The sequence below is a fragment of the Sturnira hondurensis genome, unplaced genomic scaffold (genome assembly GCF_014824575.4).
Source record: "Sturnira hondurensis isolate 20B ecotype Veracruz unplaced genomic scaffold, ASM1482457v3 Scaffold0019216, whole genome shotgun sequence".
NCBI lineage: Eukaryota > Metazoa > Chordata > Mammalia > Chiroptera > Phyllostomidae > Sturnira > Sturnira hondurensis.
Window position 1 is genome coordinate 3200545 of NW_028091847.1, and position 24387 is coordinate 3224931.

General features: G+C 40.6%; 1 pseudogene; it reads left to right on the plus strand.

Moving 5' to 3' along the window:
* Nucleotides 1-8851: 8851 nt before the first annotated feature.
* LOC118974169 (peroxiredoxin-1-like) lies at nucleotides 8852-12724 on the plus strand (annotated as a pseudogene).
* Nucleotides 12725-24387: the final 11663 nt, after the last annotated feature.

Here is a 24387-nt window from a genome sequence, read left to right on the forward strand (position 1 = left end):
GAAAGAATAAGCAGAAAACCTTTGAAGATCTGTCTGGCAACAGGGGCAGGGCCAAGGAGGATTTTTCTGGTTTTGTTTTTTTAAAATCCATCGATTTTAGAGAGGGGGGAAGAGAGGATGGGGGAAGAAAGAGAGAGAGAAAGAGAGAGAGAAACATCAGTTTGCTGTTCCACTTACTCTGGCATTCATTGATTGATTCTTGTATGTGCCATAATGCAAGGTTGAACCCACAACCTTGGCACATTTGTACGATGCCCTAACCAACTGAGTACCTGGCCAGGGCCAAGGAGGTTTTTGTTCCTATCTCTTGCTGACCCATTCCAGTTCAAGGTGGGGCTTTTGGATCTATCTGAAACCCCTGGGACCAGTGCAGGAGTCAGCCTGCAGAAGCACCAGGCAACCGCACATCAAAGCAGCAGCAGGAATGAGATACCCACCTGTTATCCCTCCTGGGCCCTGGGCCACCCCTGAGGCCTTACAGCTGTGGCCCCATGGCTCACTGGTGATGGTTAATCCTGGGACTTTCAGTAGCATTTAGGAAGGGATGCGTCTTGCCCCATGATTGCCTTTCCACAGGTGCAAGTGGCTGCAGGCAGTCCCTGAGCTCAGAGAGTTGTAGGAACACACGTAGGCTAGAGTTATTCTTCACTTTTCTACCCACAGAGATCATAATTGGTGGAGAGAAGCCAAAATTGAAGCTATTGTGGTTGCTGAAGACTGGAGGGAGGAGGGTGTGGGACACCCCTGGGACAGATGGGAGACAGAAGAGACCTGGAAGGGGAGGGCTGAGTCTCTAGCAAGTACCCTGGAGAGGGTCTGAGCTGGTGATGGTTGTGTCACCCTCCTTTTTTTTTTTGCATTGTTTTTTTCCTTGGGAACCTTAAGAGTATTTGTTTTTTTAAAAAAAGTCATCCAAGTTGTGGGAAGTGTTGACTTCAGTGTGTTTAGTCAACATAGTCTACTCACATGTAGTCATGAAAATACTCTTAGAATGGTGAGCTACCTCCTATCCTTCATGACTGACGATCAAAAATGCACTAGAACCCCCATCGTTTCCACACATTCTTACTGAGGTCCTACAATATGGTAGGAGCTCACTTGCCTAGCCTATTTGCCTAGCAGTTCAAGGGAGGTGGGACAAGTGAAGTCTGTTTCATCTGAAAAAGACAGAAAGGTTAAGTTTTGGATGTGATCCCTGTGCTTACATTCTGGAGCTGAAGTGTGACCTTGAGGCACCCTGCTCTCCAGCAAGGGTGTGAACATTCTGGAAAGGCAAAGACTTGCTTGACACTCATCTGTGGATTACCTGGGGGAAAACTCGGAGAACTCACTGTTCTGCAGAGTCTGCTGCAAATATTGCAGATTAAACAAACGTTTCATGAATATTTTGGAGTTGATCACACAAGGGATGTTCAATTTATCAAACCTCCCCAGAGGACTGACGACTGAAACCAGAAAGGCATTTTATTCATTTACAGGAAGAAATAAAAACCTTCAGGGATTGGGGAGCCCATTGTTTCATTTTTCTTCCTGTCATTCTTTGAACAGAAACCCCATAAGAAGCAAAATCATCAGAAGATACCCTGAGTAGCACAGGCTTAGAAGAGGAGGCATTCGTGAGAGATTTAATGCTATTATATTAAAAGAGCCTGATGCCACATTTCTGCTCTAAGGAAATACCTTCCAGGCAGACCGGATACTTAGTAGGAGCTGGCTGGGATCCGTTTTCTCAAGACACAAATTATCTGGCGCTCTGCCAATGTTTACCCTGTGAATTTCCTTTTCCTATGTTTTTGTGGCAGACCAGGTCTCTCTACTATGCCTACCTTTACTTTATCAATTAGGTGACAGGTTATTTTTTCTTTAAGGTGCATCTCAGTGTTGATTTGGGCTTAACACTCAAAGGGCAATGGTATTTCTCATTCTTCAAGAGTATCTCCTTATCTCGTGCACTAGTAGTTATAACAGTGATTACTAAATTTTTAGCTATAAATCATTTTGGCATCATTAACAATTTTACATTAGTTCCAGAATGGAAGAAATGAAGAGCATGGAAATAGACTTTGTCATTAACCAGCTAAGTTTATAATTGGGGTTTCCTAATGACTAACCCTTTGGTAAATGTACTGGTTTTCAAAAGTTATTTATATGCTATTATTGCTATTTTAATTAGCATGCATATTGTTTAATTGGGCACTAAGCTGGCAATGAAAAGAAGAAAAGTGTATGTATACTAGGGGAAACAGTTGACTAAATTTCCTAGAAGTAAAATTCATTAGAAATATAAAATATTCTGTAAAATCATTGTCAACCTGGCATCCTCTCACTGTGATCGTGTCTGTATGGATCAAAATCATTGCTAAGGCCAAGTAAATTGTTCAAAATGGATATGTGAAAGTCCTTGTCAGTTGTAAACCAGTTTAAGTCAGTTTGGTTGCTTGACGCTGAGAACCCTGACTAGTACACAAAGTCCAGTCTAGAGCCGGGTCCAGTTAGCTACGCTGTGCCTGCTTTCTTCAGCTTTCTTCTCTCCTTGTTTGCTTCTCTGGATTAGGCTAGAGCCAAGGTGTGGCTTGGAAAGCCACCTTCCCAGGGGAGCAGGCAAGTACATTAACTTGTATCTGGACGGCCACAGGATTGGTTGTTAAATCTGCTGGGTTTCCAATGGGGTAGAGGGAGGCAATGGGAGAGAATGTCATCACACAATCAAACCCTCAGGGAGCTTCCTTCCCTAAACAGTACCCCCTGACTTCATCCTCAAGAAACCAATGTGTAAATTAATATTTGTAAATAAACTTTTTGCAAAAGAACCAGTTTTTAAAAAACTTTTAACTTATATCTACTCCATTTTTTCCCTAAATAGAAACATACAGAGGTAAATAGTTTTGTTATTCAGAATAAATTCCTGACCCCAAATTCAGGGTTATAGTTGAATGTGAGAAAAATTTAAAGTTGATCTTGAATTAACTTTATTTTTTGTAATGCTAAGGTCATATTTTAAAGTCATACTTTAAAAATATTTAAAATATAATTGGATATACTCTTTTTCATAAAGAATTTAAAATATGTGAACTCAATAAATTTTTAATTTAATTTAATTTATATATTTAATTGTTCAAGTACAGTTATCTGTCTTTTACTCCCATCCCAGCCCATCCCCCACAGTGCTCCCCACATCCCTCCCATTTCTACCCCCTAAGTTTTTATCCATGTGTCCTTTATACTAGTTCCTGTAATCAATACATTTTTTGAGTAGCCTTCTACTGTGATTAAAGTATAATCAGCCCAACTTTACAGGAAGGAAATTAAAGCCAGAAATATTCATACTGACTCCTAGTAAGGGAATTAGTGAAAACTGAGAAATCACCAGATCCTGAAATTCCCTGCTCTCATTATATAGTTATGTTGCCCAGAAATGCTTTTCCATACTTCAAGAAAAATATCTCTTCCTTCCAAAAGTAAAAATAATTAGTAAACATTTTAAATAATTTAAAATAATTATTTAAATAATTAAATAATTAAATAGTTATTTAATTTAAATAATTAAAAACATGAAAAAATGTTCTTTTTTGATAGTAATGAAAAGAATGCAAGTGAAAGCAACTTTAAAATAGCATTTTGTATCGACTGAAATAGCAACATATACTAGCTGTCAGTGTTGAAGTAAAATTATGTATTCATTTTTTATGGTACTATAAATTAATATAATCCTTTTGTAAAGAAATATGGCAATAAAGAACATAAATATAATCTAGACATACATATAAGTCTTTTGTTTTATTCTTGAATTTTTTCTTGAACTTTGAGAATTTGTCCCAAGAAAATAATTCAAAAGAAATAAAAAGAATATACTCATACATGAATTGACTCATTATCTCTTTATTCTCAGTAAGAAGACATTGGTATCAAATAAATAATCAACATTGGGGTATAGATAAAATTTTGGTTGATCACCTTTGAAACTAGGTGTCATATTCCTTCATTGACTTTAATTGAATATGAGCATCTGTTTCATGATGTAAATGTGTAGCACAGAGACTACGGACATGATCTAGCAGCTGACAGTGGTAAGAAATCTTGATTGTGTAATATGGTGACAAATATAAAATTTAATTACTAAAATTTTAATGAAAGCATAGTTTCAATTATCGATGATCCTATTATGACCTACACCTGAGAAGAATCTAATAGTGATGAGGGAAAACTTTTTTATAGCCCATAAATGAGAAACAAATAACAATTAGAATATCACTGTGGGCCCTGGCTGGGAAAGCTTGTTGGGTTAGAGCATCGCCCCCGTACGCCAAGGTCGTGGGTTTGATCCCTGGTCAGGGCACGTACAAGAAGCAATAGATGAATACATAAATAAGTGGAACAACAAACATCTCTCTCTCTCAAATCAATAATAAGTAAAAAACACTGTATGGGCATTGCTTAAGAATGGCTGCTTGTATCCCAGGAAGATAAACAGACATTTGCCTTTTGATGGAAGTATATAAACACCTAGAAGGTATTTTTGTTCTCTAGAAAAGAAAAGGCTAAAAATAGTCAGGTTTCAGATTTTAGTTTATAGAAAATACATATGCTTGAAAAATATGTTTAATCAGTCCATGGATTTTCAATCAGCAAAATCTATACAATGGGGACTTCTGCAAAACTAAGACCTTTTGTGTCAACAAGAAAAAGAGAGATCTTTGGTGGGGAGCTTACAGATTAAAGAAAAAAGCCCTCAAGATATATATCAACCAATAATAATATATAAATCTTATCTATATCCAGATTTGAACAAACTACTTTTAGAAGGTTTTATAATTAAAATAAGGAAAATATGAGCACTGGGTATTAATAATATTAAGAAATTTTTCCTGATTTCTTTTGGAGGTGGAAGTGATAGTATTGTGTCTATTAAAAAGGGAAGTCCTGCCCTGGCTGGTGTGGCTCAGTGGATTGAGTACCAGCCTGTGAACCAAATGGTCGCGGGTTTCATTCCGAGTCAGGGCACATGCCTGGGTTGTGGTACAGGTCCCCAGTAGGGGGCGCATGAGATGCAACGACACGTTGATGTTTTCTCTCTCTCTTTCTCTCTTTTCTTCTGTCTAAAAATAAGTAAATAAACTCTTTAAGAGAAAACAAAAGAAAAAGGGAAGTTCTTTTTAAATAAAAATGATGCATAGTGAGATATATATGGAAGAAGTGATATGACATCTTGGATTTGCTTCAAAATAATCTGGAGTTTCTTCAAATAGAACTCCCATTAATTTTGTGAAGCGACTGAAATCTGCAGAATGCTGCACATGTGCTCCAGACCTTTCCATTTATAAATTTATTTATTCCTTTGAAGGACCTCATCTTTTTTCACCAGAGCCTATTTAGAGTTTATTTCTGCTCCCTGGAATTTTGTCTAGCTTTTCCTACTACTTCAATAGCACATGAACTATTTTCCACTTATGTTTCTTTAAAAAAACACGAGCACAGATTCTGCTGTTAAAATGTAGTTCTGCCCCTGGCATTCTTATCATGAAAGGAAAGTCATAGAATCTGAGGCCAATGAAACCCATAAATAGTTATCAGATGCACATGATCGATTAAGCATGAGTTGTGACTGAGAGAGGTTAAAAATAAATTCTCTGCCTTGAGGAACTGATCATGCAATTAGGGGAGAAAATCATGTGGAAATAATTGTAACAATAGTTAACATTTATTGACCTCTTACTATGTGCCAATACCGAGATAAGTTCTTTTTACATGCATTTAATTTTAATCCTCATAATGCCTTCACAAGGTAGGTAGTATTATTATTATCCCTAAAATACAAATGAAGATTCTGAAGTGTGCAAACTTGAGATAATTTGCTTAGTGTCACACAGATAGGATCAGTGTAGAAGGGCCAGGAGCCCAGGTGTTTGTGGAGCAAAGGCCCATGTTATGCACAGTTGTACAAAATTAACAGGAGTCTATTCAGTTGAGATTTACCTGAACCTTCACTATGCAGACCAATATACGGTGAACAGGGCCTATATAAACCCTACCACTTGAATGTTAATTTTACATGTTGTAGGATAAGTGGAGGCAGTCTGGCTTCCTCACCCAGGTGTCTGGGTAACTAAGGGGAGCAGTGTTCCCACAGCCTTGGAGGGGCCTGATAACTAGTGTTCTCATGGCCTTGAGACTAGTTCTGATAAACTGTTCCCATTACATGGAGTGAGCTCGAATGGGCAGAATTATGTTATGTTGTGTATCGTTCTGGCTATTTTCTGGCTTTGATCTCCTCTAGTACTTAAACAGGTAGGGACTCCCTGCTGGGGGTAATGATGATGAAAGACACATAAGGGGACAGGTGCCATGACAGGTGCCATGCCGGGGAACAAGGGACATGACATGTGCTATGTAGAGACATATAGATAGACACACAGCTTGCAGTGTGCATGGCTCCCCTACCCATGAATAAAGTCATGCCAGACATCCCAACAGCTCCATGAATATTTTTCTGTCTGCATGCACACCATGAACCTGCTTGGCCTTGAAGGATGGCAACACATATGTCAACCTGATCCAGTTACAGGATGACCAGCTATTTGGTCAAATGTTACTCTGGGAGTTTCTGTAAGAGTGTTTTTTGGGTGAGATTAACATTTTAATCAGAAAGCAGATTGAGCTCTATAATATGGTTGGGCCTCATCCAATAAGTGGAAGACTTGAATAGTGCAGAAAGACTGACCCTCTCCCTCATAAGAAGAAATTCTCCAGGAGACGGGCTTTGGACTTCATGTGCACAGTCAGCTCTCCTGGGTCTTCACCTGCTGGCCCACACTGCAGATTTAGACTGCCAGTTCCTATAGCACATGAGCCAATTCCTTATAATAAACCCCTTTCTCTAATATACCTCATATGTATACATGATATATACATATATGAGAACATATGTATGTGTATATATGTGCATATATATATATATATCCAGAAATATATATAGCATATTTTGCTGTGTATAATGAATACTTTTTGCCCAAATTTTTGAGGGAAAAATAAGGATGCACATTATACACGGGTACAATGACTACATACCATGAGTGTAATAATGGATATAATAATCCTGTGTATAATGTGCACTTGACTAATACAAATGCATTTTAGAAACCAGAATAGAAAGAAGCAGTGTTTAAATTCCTACCAAATTTTGCAACAGATGTAGTAATTTCACATGAAAGTAGCCTTTTCTTCCAATGAATCATATTCCTGAAAAAATGTTCTAAAAATCGTGAAAAGATGTTCTGACTGCTTTATTTGATTCCACCTTAGAGAAAAGAATAAAATAAACCAATTATAGTTTTATCATCAATATTATTCCAAATGTTAACCTTATATTGGCATTTTATGAAATAAAATTATTAATTAATTCAATATATGTTGGCAGGCCCAAGCCTGCTGAAAATCCACAGATAAAATAGCATTTGACCCCAAGTATATATAATCTTATAACTCATAATCATAGCTAGGAGTCAGGTCAGCCAAACCCTTACAATGCAATGATGATACATGCTGTATTGGAGACATACCCCCAGCTGCCATTGCCCCCAACAGCAATGGGTACAAAGAAGCGGTATGGAAATCTACAAGAGAGTCAGGAAGATATCCCAGAATAATCATTTTAATACTAAACAAATGTAGTTTTTTAGGTCTTCACATAAAGGTCTGATTTTCCTTTCAGACCTTCACTTCAGGCAGGCTTCACATTATATCAACACAAAAGAAATCCTGATTATACTTTTTTCTTCCTGATTAGCCTCCTATACTTAGTTCTACAGTTCATAAAAAGTCTGCCTTAATACTCACAAGGAATTCACGTTTCCTGAGTGAAAGTCCCCGTTTCCTCTCTCTGTCTTTGGGAGTCCTGGAAGGCAGGTTTCAGAGCGGCACAACGTTGGATGAGATCACGAACACCCAAAGGGACTCGATCCCTTCCCCCATCACCTCCAGATGGACAGGGGCAGTCTCCGACTCCAGTAGCAGATCTGCAGAAAGAATGCTTCATTTCCGCCTTGGTTTTCCACACTTAAAGGCAAGTAAGGGTTTTGAAATTGTTTAAAATAATTAACAATAAGCTCTCCTACTTTTCTCTCTTTTCTGGATTAGTTTTCCTCATGAGCCATCCCTGGGAACTCATACCTAAGAGCTTGATTTTCTCTGACATGAATGAAACTAATGTCTTACAAGCAGCCCCTTTATGTCTATTTGCTCAATCAAAACCAAACTTAATCATGCTGTGATTTTAACAAATCTCTCAGGTCAGACTCTTTGCCAACTGTGTCTTCTAGTAGTTTTCTTGATCTAGTTAGAATCTTTGCATTAGAGCACTTTTTCATATCTATTTACAAGAAAGTAGGAAATAATGGTCATATTTTAGGCATACTTCCATGGTTTAAAACTGGTCTAATTATATATATATATTTCAAATCAAGAGAAGTTCAGTTAGGTATATAACATCATAATAAAAGAGTCACTGCCCCTTGCTCCCTCTCCTTCCCTCACAGAATGGTGTTCTGAACAGTAACACTAAGCAAGGAGAAAACCTTTTGAGCTGAGACAGACTTGCAATTTACTGGCCAGGGATATACTAACTGGGATGTGCATGTGGCTGGCATTTTGCTCATTGGAAAGTCATAACAGCCTTCTTGACACTATCATGAGGATGGAGGGGTGGCATGTGACCAACTTCAGTTTGTTTCACGCAGGCGTCGGTGGCCAAAAGGTATCTGGTTTGAAGGGTCAGAACAGTCAGCTCTAGTTTTGGATGTTCTGGGGCCTGAGACTGTAAAGCAGACAGATATGTTTGTGATGAGGTGAGGCATCCATGGGCCAGCCTGGGCAATGGGGACAGCAGCAGCCCCAGCCAGCTTGCTGGGGTTCAGAGCTGGACTCCAATCTTGTAGACATTCCCAAGAGAGTTGCAACCAGGCACCAAAGACCAGTTGTGAACCTTGGTTAGTTTTAGTGAGCCTAGATAGGAATACCGGCTCCCTGGTGACGATGTGGCATCTGAGATTCACTTTCTATCATGGGGGATTCATGGGAAGGGTAGGTAGGAAATCAGCTGGGACGGGGGAAGAGTGAAGGTTTCAGCCAATTGTGGAGGCGTTCACCATTGGAATCCAGTCCTACTGGGAGTGGCCTGAGAAGGAAGAACTGGAGACTCAGGAGGGAGAATAAGGAGGCAGGCTGACCACACAGAGGAGAGATTGCTATTAATGCTTCCCAAAGTCCCATGTAACATTTCTGCCTACATCTCATTTCCCAGAATTTAGGCAACATTGCCATGGCTCACTGCAAAGGGCTAGGAAACATACTATTTTATTCCAAGTGAAAGTGCTCCCAGATAAAACCTGGGATTCTGTTAAGGAAGAAGAGAATTGGGAAAGGGAGGCAATTACTACTTTCTACCACAATCCTCACACCCTCTATAAAAGAGCATTGGATTTTTCTTTTTTAATCCTGTCCCTGCCATTTGCCAGTAGAATGATCAACAGCAAGTTAATGAATTTGTCTGGATCTCAGTCCTAGCATCTACAAAATGATCATATCACTACCTACTCCACAGGTTTGTGAAAAATGAAATACAGTTAACGCATGTAGATACTAAATACACATTGGTTCCTGCTGTTATAAAGCTGGTTCTGCTTTTATTTTTACTATTTTCCTGGTGTGATTCTGATTCCTTGATCAAGATTACCCCCTGGGATTCATCTTCGCCAGATCTTATCCATGAAGATAAGGAAGGGGACTCATCCAGTGCGATTCTGCTCAGTTCCCATACCTTCAAGGAAAGAAGTTGGCAGTGTAATAAAACACATTATATGAATTATTGGCATTGAAGAATTATAGTTTTTATGAAAATGTTTGAAGAAATTTACTAATTTGGGTCCTGAATGGTGCCTTAAAAACAGTTAAGTGTGTCGTCCTGAAGACAAAACCAAGGTCAGAGTGTATTAAAAATAGTTCTGTTTTTTGAGTCTGCCCTAAGTGAAGCCCACAGCTCGTGGAACCTTAACACTGCAATACCTGCTGCCTTACAGTAGTAAGACATTTATGGCAACATGTTCTTCTTGTCATATGACTGTCACCTGCTAGACTTCATTACACTCAGGGACGCGTACCTGTGGCTCCAGCTCTCCTTTGCTAAGGCAGTGTTGGACTTAGATTAGATATGAACACTGCTGAAGTTGGTGGCTGAAAAAATCCCTTCAAAAGTCCAGTGCTTGGTTGTCCTCCTGTTGACTTTCTCTTTGCATTTTCTTTCTTAATTTGGTAACTGTAGACTTAATTAGGAGAGAGAGAGTTGGCCCAGATCCATTCCTTTACTGGCTGGAAAGCAACAGATGCCCTAGTGCTATGTCAATGACGAATTGACAGAAAAGGTGGAGGGTTGAACCTTGAACAGTAGCTGTTCTAGCTTCTGAAGGAATATCGGAGATGGAGAGAGGGTGAAGAGGTTACGCCTCTGTGTTCTTATTTCTGCTTTCCCGTTAAATGCACTTTTCCACCCTCTGAGCCTCTCCACTTTTCCCTCTGCAGGTCATTGATGCCCATCCCTACTTGATCCCTCCCTTCCGCTTAGACTCATTCATCCTCACCTCCTTCTGTCGATCTGACTCTGGGTCCTCCCTCAAGGTGAACAGCGAATGTGAGTGTTGGAAATACAAAGATTCCTATGAGCTAGTGCACCTGGTCCTCAATTTTCTGCTCTGTAAAGTGGCAATAAGACCTGCTTCTTAAAGCTATTTTGAGGATTAAAAAAGATGTATTATGAATACATTTCTAGGCATACAGCGGGCATTCTATAGACATTGGTTTATTACTCTTTCTCCTCTGATCATTTCCATATTCCGTGTGCCTTTAAAACTTTGCCACTCAAAATGTGGTCCAAGGACCAGACACATTGGAAATGTCAAAATTTCCAATGAATCAGAGTCTACATTTAAACGACACCCTCAGATGTTACACATATATGCTAAGATTTGGGAAGCATCGCTCTAAAACAAATTTTAGATTCTTTCTCTTTTTTTCCTTTTTCCAAAAGGGAAAGAATAATGGACACCACTGATTGCCTACTTTTTGCCTACCTTGTACCAGGTGCTTTTTTTTTTACTTTAAATAACTTTTTACTTTTCAATTGGCATACATAATTACATTAGTTTCAGTGATTAGACATTATATAGCTTAGTAAGTGATGACCCTGATAAATTGCGTACCCATCTGACACCACATATAGTTATTACAACATGGCTGACTGTGCTGGACTTTCTATAGCCTCGACTGCTCTGTAAGTACCAGTGCTGGTTTTTGACTGCCACTTCCCTCCCCCTCACTTTGTGAGGTTGGCCCCGTCATCTTCCTTTACCTGTGAAGAAACAGAGACAAGGGGATTTAACTCCTCAGCCCAAGAACAGGTAGGAATGACACGGGAGACTTACATTAAAGTCTTTTTCCCTGAACACTTTTCATTCCTTCAGGACCGCATGAATTGACAGCCTTTTATTTCTGGAGAAGAGAACAAACGTGAAAAAAATATAGAGAGAAAATGAAAACAAAACCGAAAAAATGAGAGACATGAAAACAGTAAAGGTAACCTTGAGTTTCGAGGAAGTCAGTCGAGAACAACCTCCTTGCTGACCAATTCCAGCTGTCCTCAATTCTTGTCTAGGTTCCTTGCCCTTTATTTGGTATTGACATACATTTTGGCACCTAATAAACAATGATAAAATGTTCTACAAACACAAAGTGGTTGTTTAACTTTCAGCCTGTTTAGTGAAATGATATACCAGCTTATTGTGGCATTGAACCCAGTATGTGATTGCATTGCTCTGTTCGTGAATTTTTTTCAGGTATGTTTCTTCTCTCAACTATTATAGATTCTAAGATTGTTAGGGAAAGGCAGCCCCTCCCTCTCTCAGTCCCGCCCTCCTTCTATCCTTCCTAGCTTCCTAATGTAAAGTGAAAAATACCTGTAGTATTCCTATTTCTGGAAAGGGAAATGAATTTAACTTTAGGTTATTTAATAATTTTAGTTTGGTGGGTCTTCTTCCTGACCAGCTGGTCTTGGTATTTGTGTCTCAGAGCTGAAGATAGCAAGATGTCTTCAGGAAAAGCTAAATTGGGCACCCTGTCCAATTTTAAAAAGCCACGGCTGCTGTTCCAGATGGTCAGTTCAAAGATAACAGCCTATCAGACTGCCGAGGAAAATATGTGGTGTTCTTCTTCTACCCTCTTGACTTTACCTTTTTGGGCCCCATGGAGATCATTGCTTTCAGTGAAAGGACAGAAGAATTTAAGAAACCCGACTGCCAAGTAATTGGTGCTTCTGTGGATTCTCACTTCTGTCATGGCGCATGGATCAACACGCCCAGGAAACAAGGAGGACTGGGGCCCATGAACATTCCCCTGGTGTCAGACCCTAAGTGCACCATTGCTCAGGACAATGATGTCTTCGAAGCTGATGAAGGCATCTCATTCAGGGGCCCCTTTATTCTGGGTGATAAAGGTGTCATTCTCCAGGTCACTGTAAGCCACCTTCTTGTTGGCCGCTCGGTGGACGAGACTTTGAGACTAGTTCAGGCTTTCCATTCACTGACAAACACAGGGAAATGTGCCCAGCTGGCTGGAAACCTGGCAGTGATACCATCAGCCTGGTGTGCAGAAGAGCAAAGAATATTTCTCTAAGCAGAAGTGAGCCCTGGGCCATCGTAGGGTCAAGGCGGCAGTGCAGAGCCATGAGAACAAAACCTCTCTTTCACTATTGTCATGCTTAAAACACAAGATCTCGGATTTAGGCCAGATGTGGTTTGGGGACAGGACAGGCCTTTCCTGCCCAGCTTGGGGAGGCCGGCCTTTCTTTTTCGTGGAGGAAATGGCCTGAACTTATGGGGCAGGCCAGATGAGGTGTACAGTAGTGGGGCATCACCTTTTATCTTTTGTAGTTTCTATTAAACTTGAATTGAGACAAAAAATAATAATTTTAGTTTATTTGTAGTGCACAATTTATGTTTTATTAGTAATGCTTCTCTTGATTTGAGCAAGAAATCCATTCCATTTCAGATCAAGATTGTATCTCATATCTTGTCTTTTGCACTAATCATGATGGCTTAAATTTCTTGCTATGTTAATAAACTCCCTATCATTTTTGAAATAAAAAGAGGCATGAAAACATGAACTGAAATATTTGTGTTTCCAAAGTACATATAAATAATTACATCAGTGATTCCATGTAAATCAAAATAAATAAAATCTAACAATTAACCAATGTAGAATATACTTTATATTCTTTTATAACATTATTAAGTAATAAGAGGTAAGCTGGATCCAAGAACTGATTTTTAATCTTTTGGAAGGATCTTTCTTAGAAGAAAATATTTTAACTTTTTAAGATTCTTAAGTCTTTTGAGGAACCCATGATATATACTGTGGATACAGATGCATTCCATATTTAAACTGTCAAAATTAATAAACTATACCAATTTACAAGTTTTCCATACCTTGAAACTTAATTCATCAGGCAACATTCCCCCAAAACTGCCTCCAGTCAGTAATATTTAAGAGGCTCTCCATCCCACTTATTTGCTTGAACTTGTTAACACGTCATTCTGTAGGAGGGGATGAACGTGTGGGAACCAAAACCATGCCTTTGGAAGGTCATGGTATTTGTCTGTTCCAGATACCTAGCTGTTGGAATGAATTTCAGTTCACAAACTGCTGTGCAGTTTGTGAAGTAGCACATTTCTTTCTTTTCCCTAAATCGACTGAAATCTGACTCCAAGCCCCCATCCTGCGGAGCAGGCAGAGAATCCTCGCACTGTCTTGACTGGCTCTGGTCACAGGTCTGTGCTCAGATTTTGGGGAGATACTGACTGCTCTGGTCAGTGACCAGTGGCTCATTCTGGTTTCTGCTGACATGCCTGTGTCTCGTCAGCGTGGTGTGAGGGCTTAGCTGCTTCCAGACTGTTCCTTGGGAGGGAATGTCCTGGAGGAGGCTTCGGCACCTGCGCCTGGGGTCTGTCCTCCTAGAGGGCACTATAGGCTGACACTATTGTCACGCTACGCAACAGGGGCTCCACGAACTCCCCGCCTTCTGCCCACCGTCCAGCCTCCCAGAATCTCAGCGCTCCCTCTTTTCTGATATTTAAAATGCTTTTCTGTCTCTTCTTCTGCTCCAGCACACCCAGGGCTATGTCCACTATAGACCTAGGTTTTTCAAAAGACCAGAAATGCCTCTGAATTCATATGTTTAGCTCTGTAAAAACTCCTAAGGTAAGAAGTTACAAAGGACTTTTTGCGTCAGACTGGAGGAGGAGAATGGGTAAATTAAAGTTTTATAAAAATATACTGACACAGGTTCCTCAAAGAGGTTGTTATTTTGGGATTTCATGAAGACAATAAAGGCATTTGCGTTTGAGTAATTCTACTCTAGAATAAGAGTTCTGCATGTACACTTTACTATGAACTACCTTAAAGATAAATATGTATATGATTCAGATGTAAATTTCCAGTACCTCTTGGAACTGGGAAGAACTTGTAGCCCAGGCTTAGATCAGACCTGTGTTCCCTTGTGGCATTTCCTCTCTTAACTTCAGCTTGTGGAGGCATGTCAAATTTCACGTTAAGAAGAGATATTCAGACTTCCGGCCAAGATGGAGGCGCAGGTAGACTATGCCTCTTCGCACAACCAAAAGAAGGGCAACAACAATTTAAAAACAAAAAACAACAAGAACCAACAGGAAATTGAACTGTATGAAAGTCCAACAACCAAGGAGTTGAAGAAGAAACATCCATCCAGACTGATAGGAGGGGCAGAGGCAGGCAGCCTGGGCAGAGAAGATTTTCAGCAAAGCGGTGGCTGGAGGACTGGGGTGGGCAAGGTGGCGGCTGGCAGAGCCAGTGAGGCGGTGAATTGTGGAGTGGCGCAAGGCTGCAGCTGGCTGGCAAGACAGCAGTGGGCACACCTAGTGAGGCAATGGATTGTGTAGTAGATGGTCTCACATTCCTGCACAGATAAATTGGGAAAAACAACTGGGGAGCAGGACAGACCCCACAACCCAGGGTCCCAATTCGGGGAGATAAAGTCTCAAACCACTGATTGAAAACATCTGAGGGGGTTGAGGCCGTGGGAAAAACACCCAGCCTCACAGGAGAGTTTGTTGGAGAGACTCACAGGGTCCTAGAATGTACACAAGCCCACCCACCAGGAATCAGCACCAGAAGGGCCCAATTTGCTTGGAGGAAGCGGGAGAAGTGACTGAAATCTGGCAGAGAGTGAAGCGAGCATTATTGTTCCCTCTTGGACCTCCCCCCCCACTCCACATACAGCATCACAACCCAGTGACTGGGTTGCCCCACCCTAGTGAACACCTAAGGTTCCACCCCTCACTATGTAACAGGTATGTCAAAAAAAAAAGGCTCAAATGAAAGAACAGATCAAATCTCCAGAAAAAATACAACTTAGCAATGAAGAGATTACCAGTGTTTTGAACTATGCAACCTATCAGATGCACAATTCAAAACACTGGTAATCAGGATGAGATGCTCACAGAATTGGTTTAATTTGGTCACAAATTAGATGAACAAATGAAGGATATGTTAAGTGAAATAAAGGAAAATGCACAGGGAACCAATAGTGATGGGAAGGAAAGTGGGACTCAAATCATTGGAATGGACCAGAAAGAAAGAAACAACCAAACAGAAAAGAATGAAGAAACAAGAATTCAGAAAAATGAGGAGAGGCTTAGGAACTCCAGGACATCTTTAAATGTTCCAACATCTGAATTATAGGGGTACCAGAAGGGGAAGAGCAAGAGCAACAAGTGAAAACATTATTTGAACAAATAATAAAGGAGAACTTCCCCAGTCTGGCAAAGGAAGTAGACTTTGAGGAATCCAGGAAGCTCAGAGTCCCAAAGAAATTGGACCCAAGGAGGAACACACCAAGGCACATCATAACTACATTACCCAAGATTAAAGATAAAGAGAGAATCTTAAAAGAGAGAAAAGGAGACTGTTCCTTACAAAGGAGTTTCTGTAAGACTATTAGCTGATTTCTCCAAAGTAACCTTCCAGGCAAGAAGGGTCTGGAAAGAAGAATTTAGCCATGAATACTTACATCCAAGATTGCTCTATCCAGCAAAGCTTTCATTTAGAATGGAAGGGCAGATAAAGTGCTTCTCAGATAAGGTCAAATTCAAGGAGTTCATCATCACCAAGCCCTTATTATATGAAATGTTAAAGGGACTTATCTAAGAAAAAGAAGATGAAAAATATGAACAATGAAAGGACAGCAAACTCACAGTTATTAACAACTACACCTAAAACAAAACCAAAAGCAAACTAAGCAAACAACTAGAACAGGAACAGAACCACAGAAATGGAGATCACATGGAGGGTGAGCAACAGGGGAGTGGGATAGGGGGAGAGAGAGTGAGAAGGGAAAAAGGTACAGAGAATAAGTAGCATAGATGGTAGGTAGAAAACAGAAGAGGGGAGAGTAAGAATAGTATAGGAAATATAGAAGCCAGAGAACTTACAACACATGGACATGAACCAAAGGGGGGGAATGTGGGTGGGAGGGGGCATGCAGGGTGGAGGGAAATGAAGGGGGGAAATGGGACAACTGTAATAGAATAATCAATAAAATATATATATTTTTTAAAAGAGATATTCTTTATTTGGTGTCCAAGAGAAAACAGATTTCCAAAGCATTTCCTTTGTAATATCATTAAACATTCTTCCTGCTCTGTATTTGTATTGTATGTGTGGCATGTATATCAATAGATATATATAATACATGTGATATACATTTTATATCAATGTTATATCTGACATATGAGGTATATATTTTGTATATCAATCATTTTCATTTTATGGATTCAATATTTTATATTTCTTCCTTGAAGGTACTGCTCAGAGCTTTTTGAAATTGTTTTTGTACCCTGCAGTGTTCTCAAGTACAGGAAACTATGTTTTATATATATACACATCTCTAAATAAATAATCACATTTTTGGGTGTGTGTATTTTACATTTATATTTCAGATATATTAAACAAATATCCATGTATAGATTGTTTAAAGATACTTAGTTACATAACTCAAAGGTGAAAATTATTTTTAAAGGAGACTATGCCATTTTTCCAGAGTGAACTAATAATAAACACTCTTAGGGAAATGATATCCTCCTGAAATGTGTGATACAGAATTTTATAAATTACATCATTTTAAAAGCATTATGATATGCTGACAAAATTCTTTTTGGAAACGTTTTTTGGAAAGTGAGGAGCTGACTGACAATTTACCTGGACATCAGGATGTGGCGGTCAGGAACCGGGCTCAGGAAGACCCCCGCGTGGTCTGGCACCCTGCCTTCATGGTTTCTGCGTGAGGCTGAACAAGCCACCCGCCTCCCAGAGCATCCGTAAAATGAGGATAGCAATAATAAGTGAAGATGGCAGGGAAATAGATGTAACGCACTCTGCCTGCCTCTGCAGGTGTTAGAACTCTGCCTGAGACATAGTTAGTACTTAGTAAATATGTGCTATTAGTAATTTTTTATAGAGTGAGGCACCACTGTAAATGATCACAGTACATATTTCATCCCACCACTTAATTAGGGATAACTGTTACTTATTCTTTTGTTAAAAACTAATCTGTAGGATATATTTGACATATTTTCTTCTTATACTAATGAAGCTTCAAAAAATTCACCGTGTTATCAAATGTGCCTGTCTTGAAGAGCTATTAAGTGTGAGCTGAATCACTGTATTGGAAAAACCTAATCATAAAATCTCATGGAACTCTGCCATGAGACCCCCATATCCACCCCAAAACGATACCTACATTCTCACATACACTCTCACACGGGCATAGCAAAAGGGACTGTTTGCCTCAATGTCTGCATGGATGAACCAACAAGAAATATATGTTTCTGAAGTGAAATGCTAACTTTTCACAATATAGGTATTTATTATTTGGAAGAACATGATTTACTAAACAGGCATTAGAATCTTACAATTGGTTATTTAGGGTATTGTATTTTAACTCAGCATCAGTCAACCTCACTGAGATGTGATGTATTTTCTTCTTTCTTTAGTATTTGTATTAGTAACAATGGCATATAACATTCACTGACTGACTATTACGTGCCTAGGCATTCTGCATATCAATACCCTTGTGAGTTAGATACTCATAATTTCCATTTCAGAGGTGAGGCACAAGAGTTTGAACACTTTGCCTGAGGTTAACAGCTAGTGAGTAGAGGGGCCATGATTTTGAATCAGACAGTCTGGCTTTAGTATCAACTCATTGTATTTAGGCTAAGGGTTTGGGTTAGGGCTAGGGCTAGGGCTAGGGCTAGGGCTAGTGTTAGGGCTAGATTAAGCCTAGGATTAGGGTTAGGGTTAAGGTTCAGGTTAGGTTTAGGGTTTTGGTTAGGGTTAGGGCTACAGTTATGGTTAGGGTTAGGGTTAGGGTTAGGTTTAGGGTTAGGGCTAGGGTTAGGGTTAGGGTTAGGGTAAGGGTTAGATTTAGGTTTAGGGTTAGAGTTAGGGTTAGGGCTAGGGGTAGGGGTAGGGTTAGGTTTGGGTTTCAGTTTAGGGCTAGGGCTAGGGCTAGGGTTAGGGTTAGAGTTAGGGTAAGGGTGAGGATTAGATTTAGGTTTAGGAAAGAGTTAGGGTTAGGACTAGGGGTAGGGTTAGAATTAGGTTTAGGGATAGGGTTAGGGTAAGGGTTAGTGTTAGGGTTAGGGTTATGGTCAGGGTTAGTGCTAGGGCTAGGGTTAGGGTTAGGGCTGGATTAGGGTTAGGTTTAGCTTTATGGTTAGAGCTAGGGCTAAGGCTAGTGTTAGGGCTAGGACTAGGGTAAAGGTTAGGTTAGGGTCAGGGCTAGGGTTAGGGCTAGGGTTAGGGTTAGGGTTATTGTTAGGGTTAGGGTTAGGGTAAGGGTAAGGGTAAGGGTTAGGGTTTAGGTTGGGGTTAGGTCTAGAGCTAGGGCTAAGACTGTGGTAAGCTAGGACTAGGCCAAGGGTTAGAGCTAGGTTTATGGTTGGGGTTAGGGTTATATCTAGGGATAGGGATAAGATTAACATTAGGACTATGGCTAGGGTTAAGGTTATGGTTTGGGCTAGGCTAGGGTTAGTATTAGGTGTAGGTTAAGGGTTTGGGTTAGGTCTGGGGCTAGGGTTAGGGCAAAAGCTAGAGTTTGTGCTAGGGTTAAGCCTAGGCTTAGGGTTAAGGTTAGGGTTAGGGCATATAGTACCCTACTGCATGCTAAGATATATGTTAGTGAGTTAAATGTAATATTTAGAAATGCTTGACCGAGGATTGATTCAAATCAAGTGAAAATCAAAAGTGTGACCTTGAAACTATGTTACAATGAACTTGAACTTTTACAATATTTTTGGAAGATACTTTATGTAGAAATATACCTTATACAGTTAACATGAAGTTTTGTTTTTGAGGTTTAAGCTGGTTCCTATAGTGGAAAAAGGAAAGCTTAACTTGCACCCCTAGATTCTTTAATGAAGCTCAGTTTATCAAGTAATATGTTGAATGAGACTATGAAAATAACAAAAATGGCACTGTACCTTCGTATAGTGTTTTATTTTTTTTTTATGTTCATAGTGCTGAATTTTCTATTACAGGAGGAGCAATTCTTTATTTTGCCAAGAAGACCCAACATTTTCCAAGAATTACATTATCACACTCATTTAACAAAAGAATTTCCTAAAGCTATACAAATATTATCCACTGTCTTCTGGTAGCAGAAAGGGCAGAAAATATATGTCACTGAGGTCCTGGCCTCAGGATTGTTGGGCTGATAGGGAAAGTTTACTTTCTCGTTCATTTCAAAGGGCTTTTAAAAATTAATGGCATGGGCATTTCCTGTTGGTTTATACAGGAGCCAACCTTATCCTTTCCTTCATTAATGAGAATTCCATTTTGTAGAAAACTGTCCTGTGAAGCTTGAGGCCTAATGAAACGTCTCCATGGTGTTAGCTGTCATATCGCAAGCCACCCGGGTGGATTTGAGATGAGACTTGGTATTATTAGGCTAGTGGTAAAAACAACCCCTATCTGCAAGCTTATGTGATGCTTGAATTACCTTTATACTCATCCTTGTCAAAGATTTGTCCTGCCTTTTCTAGAACAGCCCCATAGACATCTGGGAGCTCATTACTTCTAAGGCAGCCCTAACTTCCTTCATCTGTTCTTCCCTTTTTTCATTCTCCCTCTTTCCACTGACCCCCCCCCCTTCTCCCTCCCTTTCTTTTTACTGGCTCCTTTTAACATCAACACATCATTTTTAAATTCTTTCTTCAGGGCCACACAGAACAAATCCAATCCCTCCTCAGACTGATAGTCCTACAACTAACTGGAAGCAATCATTATCTTTATTCACACCTCTCCACCTTCACACCTAGAAACCAGCATTAGCTGACATTTACTGAGTGCCTACTCTACGCCAGGCACTATCCCCAAGCACATCTAACCCTACGACCTTGCCACGTGGGTTACTGACAGCGAACGCACACACCTCCTTTACAGTCAGCTCATCTAGGGTATAGGAAACACGAGGAAAGCCTTGTGTTTTACTTATAATAGTTGAAACACTTATAATAGTGGCTGGAACATAGTAACGTTCAATAAGTGTTAACTGTTTTTATCTTCTTGCACTTCTGCAGGCATTTGCAGAATTTTTGACTCAACTACAGTATTTCACATTTTATTTTATTTGCTTTTCAAAATCATCAAATTAGCCTGAGAAAACTTTTTGGCTCCGTTTATTATTTCACAATTTTTCCCAGCTTTGCATTAACCAAAAGCCATTCAAAGCAGTGATCAAGGATCCAAGATGGAGGCCCACTGTTTTCAAAAACTTCGGGTTATTTGGGCCAGGCCTTCCTCCAAGCACCGGGCTTTGAGGTCCTTTTCTCCCACGGAAGAAGGGCTGTCCTACACAGCGGGAATGGCACCTGGAAGTTCCCTCAGGCCAGCGCTGAAAACACAGCTCTAGTTTGTTTTTCACATATTAAAAATTCATTTTGAAAAAAAATGCTACTTTTCTCACCTCAGTTAAAGGGAAGGGGAGATGGTTGATGTGCTTGGCGATCATTTCTGGGGCTGTGGGTGGCAGCTGCCGCTGCAGCTGGAGAACAGGTCTACGCTGGCATTTAATTTTCGGGAAATATCATTCAGTAAACAGGCGTTAGGATTTTATGGTTGGCTACTTAGGATGCTATATTATAACTCAGCATTAGTCTTTTGCCCTTACAAGCACCAGCTTGTATTTTGGGGGCAATTTTCTTGAACGCATAATGCTTCGAAATGGGAAGGGCTGGTAGAACTGGTCTGGGAGGTTAGACAAAGCTGGGCAGTGGGACATCTGTGCCTGCTGGTCTGGGATGCTCCCTTTTGGGAAAAAAAGTACTTTGGAACAAATAGTGTCTGGTCAGATTTAGGAACTACTGGGAGAAGAAGGCTGGAAGGAGACCTGGGACTAGACTCCTGGCTGTTACACCTAATCTCAAATGGTGTCAGGGCCAGAAGCAGACCTGGACATACATTTAGTGAAGATTTTAGTAAGATATTTTTACATAGTTCACACTCACTTCCATGGGTAAAGCTGTCGCTAGCTGTTTCAGTATATGATGTGGAAAAGCTTCTAAGAACATTCCTACCAAGCTCTGTGCCAACCCTAGCACCATTCTTCACCCACAGGTACAGGGTCAGGTTGTTGTCACAAGATGAGAGGTGTGTCCCTCAGAGACCAGGACCAGTGGCAGTGTGCTGTGGAGGAGCAACATGGTATAAAATATTAGGACCCAGAGGCTGGTCTGTGGAAAATTTCCAAATTGCACAGGTTATAAATAAGAGGGAAAAAAAAACCTTGAAGACAGAGCTTTCCCCCGATTTGACAGCATGCTAAGTATTTACATGAGTTACTAAATGTCAGTCATGAAGCTGAAAGTAAGTTCTGCAATGTATCAATAATAAAGAGCAAAAAGCCTGAGGTTAGAGAAAACACTGAATTATATTTCTATTTTCTTTATAGGAAATATCACAAAATAATTGTTAAATAATGATCTGATTAAAGAATCTATAGTCAAAAATGCACCAAATGAGTATTACAGAGGGGTGCTAAGCAGTTAACAAAAATACTGTTGTTTTTTAGATCTTGTGTTATCTTTTCAACATTTGTAACTAGCTGTCATTTATTTTTGCATTCTAAATAAATATTCATCTTTATATCAGCCTTTTCTGTTTTTACTAATCTTTTGGTTCAATCATAACAGGCACTACCTCCTACTTCTGATTTTTGAGTGGTATTCTGTCTGCTCAGCTCATAGCCACTAAATGTTAACCGAGTGAATAAAAGCATTAACCATTGCAATCTGAATGATTAGGTGGACCAAAAAAAGGAGTACTAATCTCAGGTTTGGAAGATGGGTAGAACGTGAAGGGTTGATGCGGTGGTGGTACTAGCAAAGATGTAGAGACAGGAAGACCATGGAGAGATCAGAGGATAAAAAATAATTAAGATTGGCCCCCCAAAATTGTAACTATGTGAGGTGATGGATATGCTAACTATCCTTATTATGGTAATCACTTTTAAATATATACTACATTGTGCACATTAAATGTACATGTTATCATATATCAGTTATATCTCAATAAAGCTGGAAAAAGTGACAGGCTCAAGGGAAAGGCTTGTGCTGAATAAGGGGTGAGAAAATAGGTAAAGAAGTTTTGGGGCATTTTAAGGTACAAGGATCTAGAATGTCAGACTAAGGGAATTTAACTGTATTATATGGTGGAGGACTATATTTGGATTATCTGTTGCCTTTGCCTACCCAGAACCTATCCCTCATCTTGTAATAGCACATTTGTTTTCTATAGGGACCAAGCTTTTTCCCACTCAATCTACTGACAGTCTAGACCCTGGGTAGATTGACATCATCCCAGGGTCTAAGGATGGGTCCATGACCCAAGTCGTGCAAATCAGAGTCAGTGTCAGGATTTGTGCTGGACAATGGAGAAGAGAGTACTCTCTTTCCACTAATAATGCTACATTTCTTCAGTATAAGTCTGCAGTCAGTGGTGGCTATTTTGTCACACTTAATAGCGTGCCTGATGCTGGGTGGTGTGGCCCAGTGATGGGGAGGGGGCACTTCAGTCTCCCCGGTGAGTTCAGCCCACTCCATCACTCCCAACGGCAGGCTCATTTGACCTGCCCTTCTGGCATCTGGTGGTCCTGTCCTGCAGGGGGACTGAGTTCTGTGCAGAGCTGAGAACTTCAGAGTACTTAGAGCATGTCTTCTTGGGAGGCTTTTGCCTGGGTTATGTGCTTAAGGCACCCGGGTGTGGGGGTAGACAATGAAAGCCTCTTGATCTGTCCACCCAAGTCCCGGTGGTTCAGACCTGGTGAGCTTGCTCCTGCAGAGGGCCCTGCTTTGCTTCACTCAACCTGAACCTGCAACAGCCTTCTGGGAGGGGGCAGAGTTAGAGACGAGTAGAGACTGAGTGATATGGCTCTGGAGTAGGGGCCACGTTCCCCACATTGAGTGTCTGACCAGACCACCCCCAAGCAGGAGACCCACTAGCCCTGCCCTCCCAACTCCAGTCACCCACCCTATTGAGCTCACGGCTTGTGGAAGCGTCTGTGGGTTGCAGTCAGCCTAGATCCACTCTACAGTCTTTCTATAGAAGCCTCTCGAGGAAGACCAGACAACCTCAGGAGGTGGCAGTGTTGCTGACTGGAGGGGGTGGAACTCAGGGTGCCTTGGAACTTTCACTGATATGCTGCCAGTTCAGAGCTAGAGGAAACTGACTCTTGTACATGGCTTGGCTCCTCCCACAATACCCAGGTCCATTAGAGGCAGCCACAAAGAGCAAATTATATGGTAGCTCCAGACAGTTAGCCCAAGGGTGGTTACAGGCAGCGTCTGTCATCAACCTGCACTGGAACCTGCCCCGAGTGGACTCAGAATGAACATAACCAGTAGAGGTCTTCAGAGCACACCAGAGCTCAACCCAACTAACCACATAAGTGGCACACCCTAAGAGAGATCCTGGCAGGCACCATATTCTGCTGGAAACAACTATATCGAGGGGGGACAACCCCCCAGAATGGCTCACTGTGATTGAGGTCTATCCTTACAGCCAGGTAGCCCGAGGGTTAAACTTACCCACAAATGGGCCAACAGCTTTCAATACTAAACTACACCAGGACAGTGCACATAACCCACACAAGAAACATTCCTAGAACAACTACTTCAAGTGATTTGGGAAATTGTGCCACTGAGACCCACAAGACACCCACAACATAAAACCACCATAAGGAGTTTAGGAGTCATA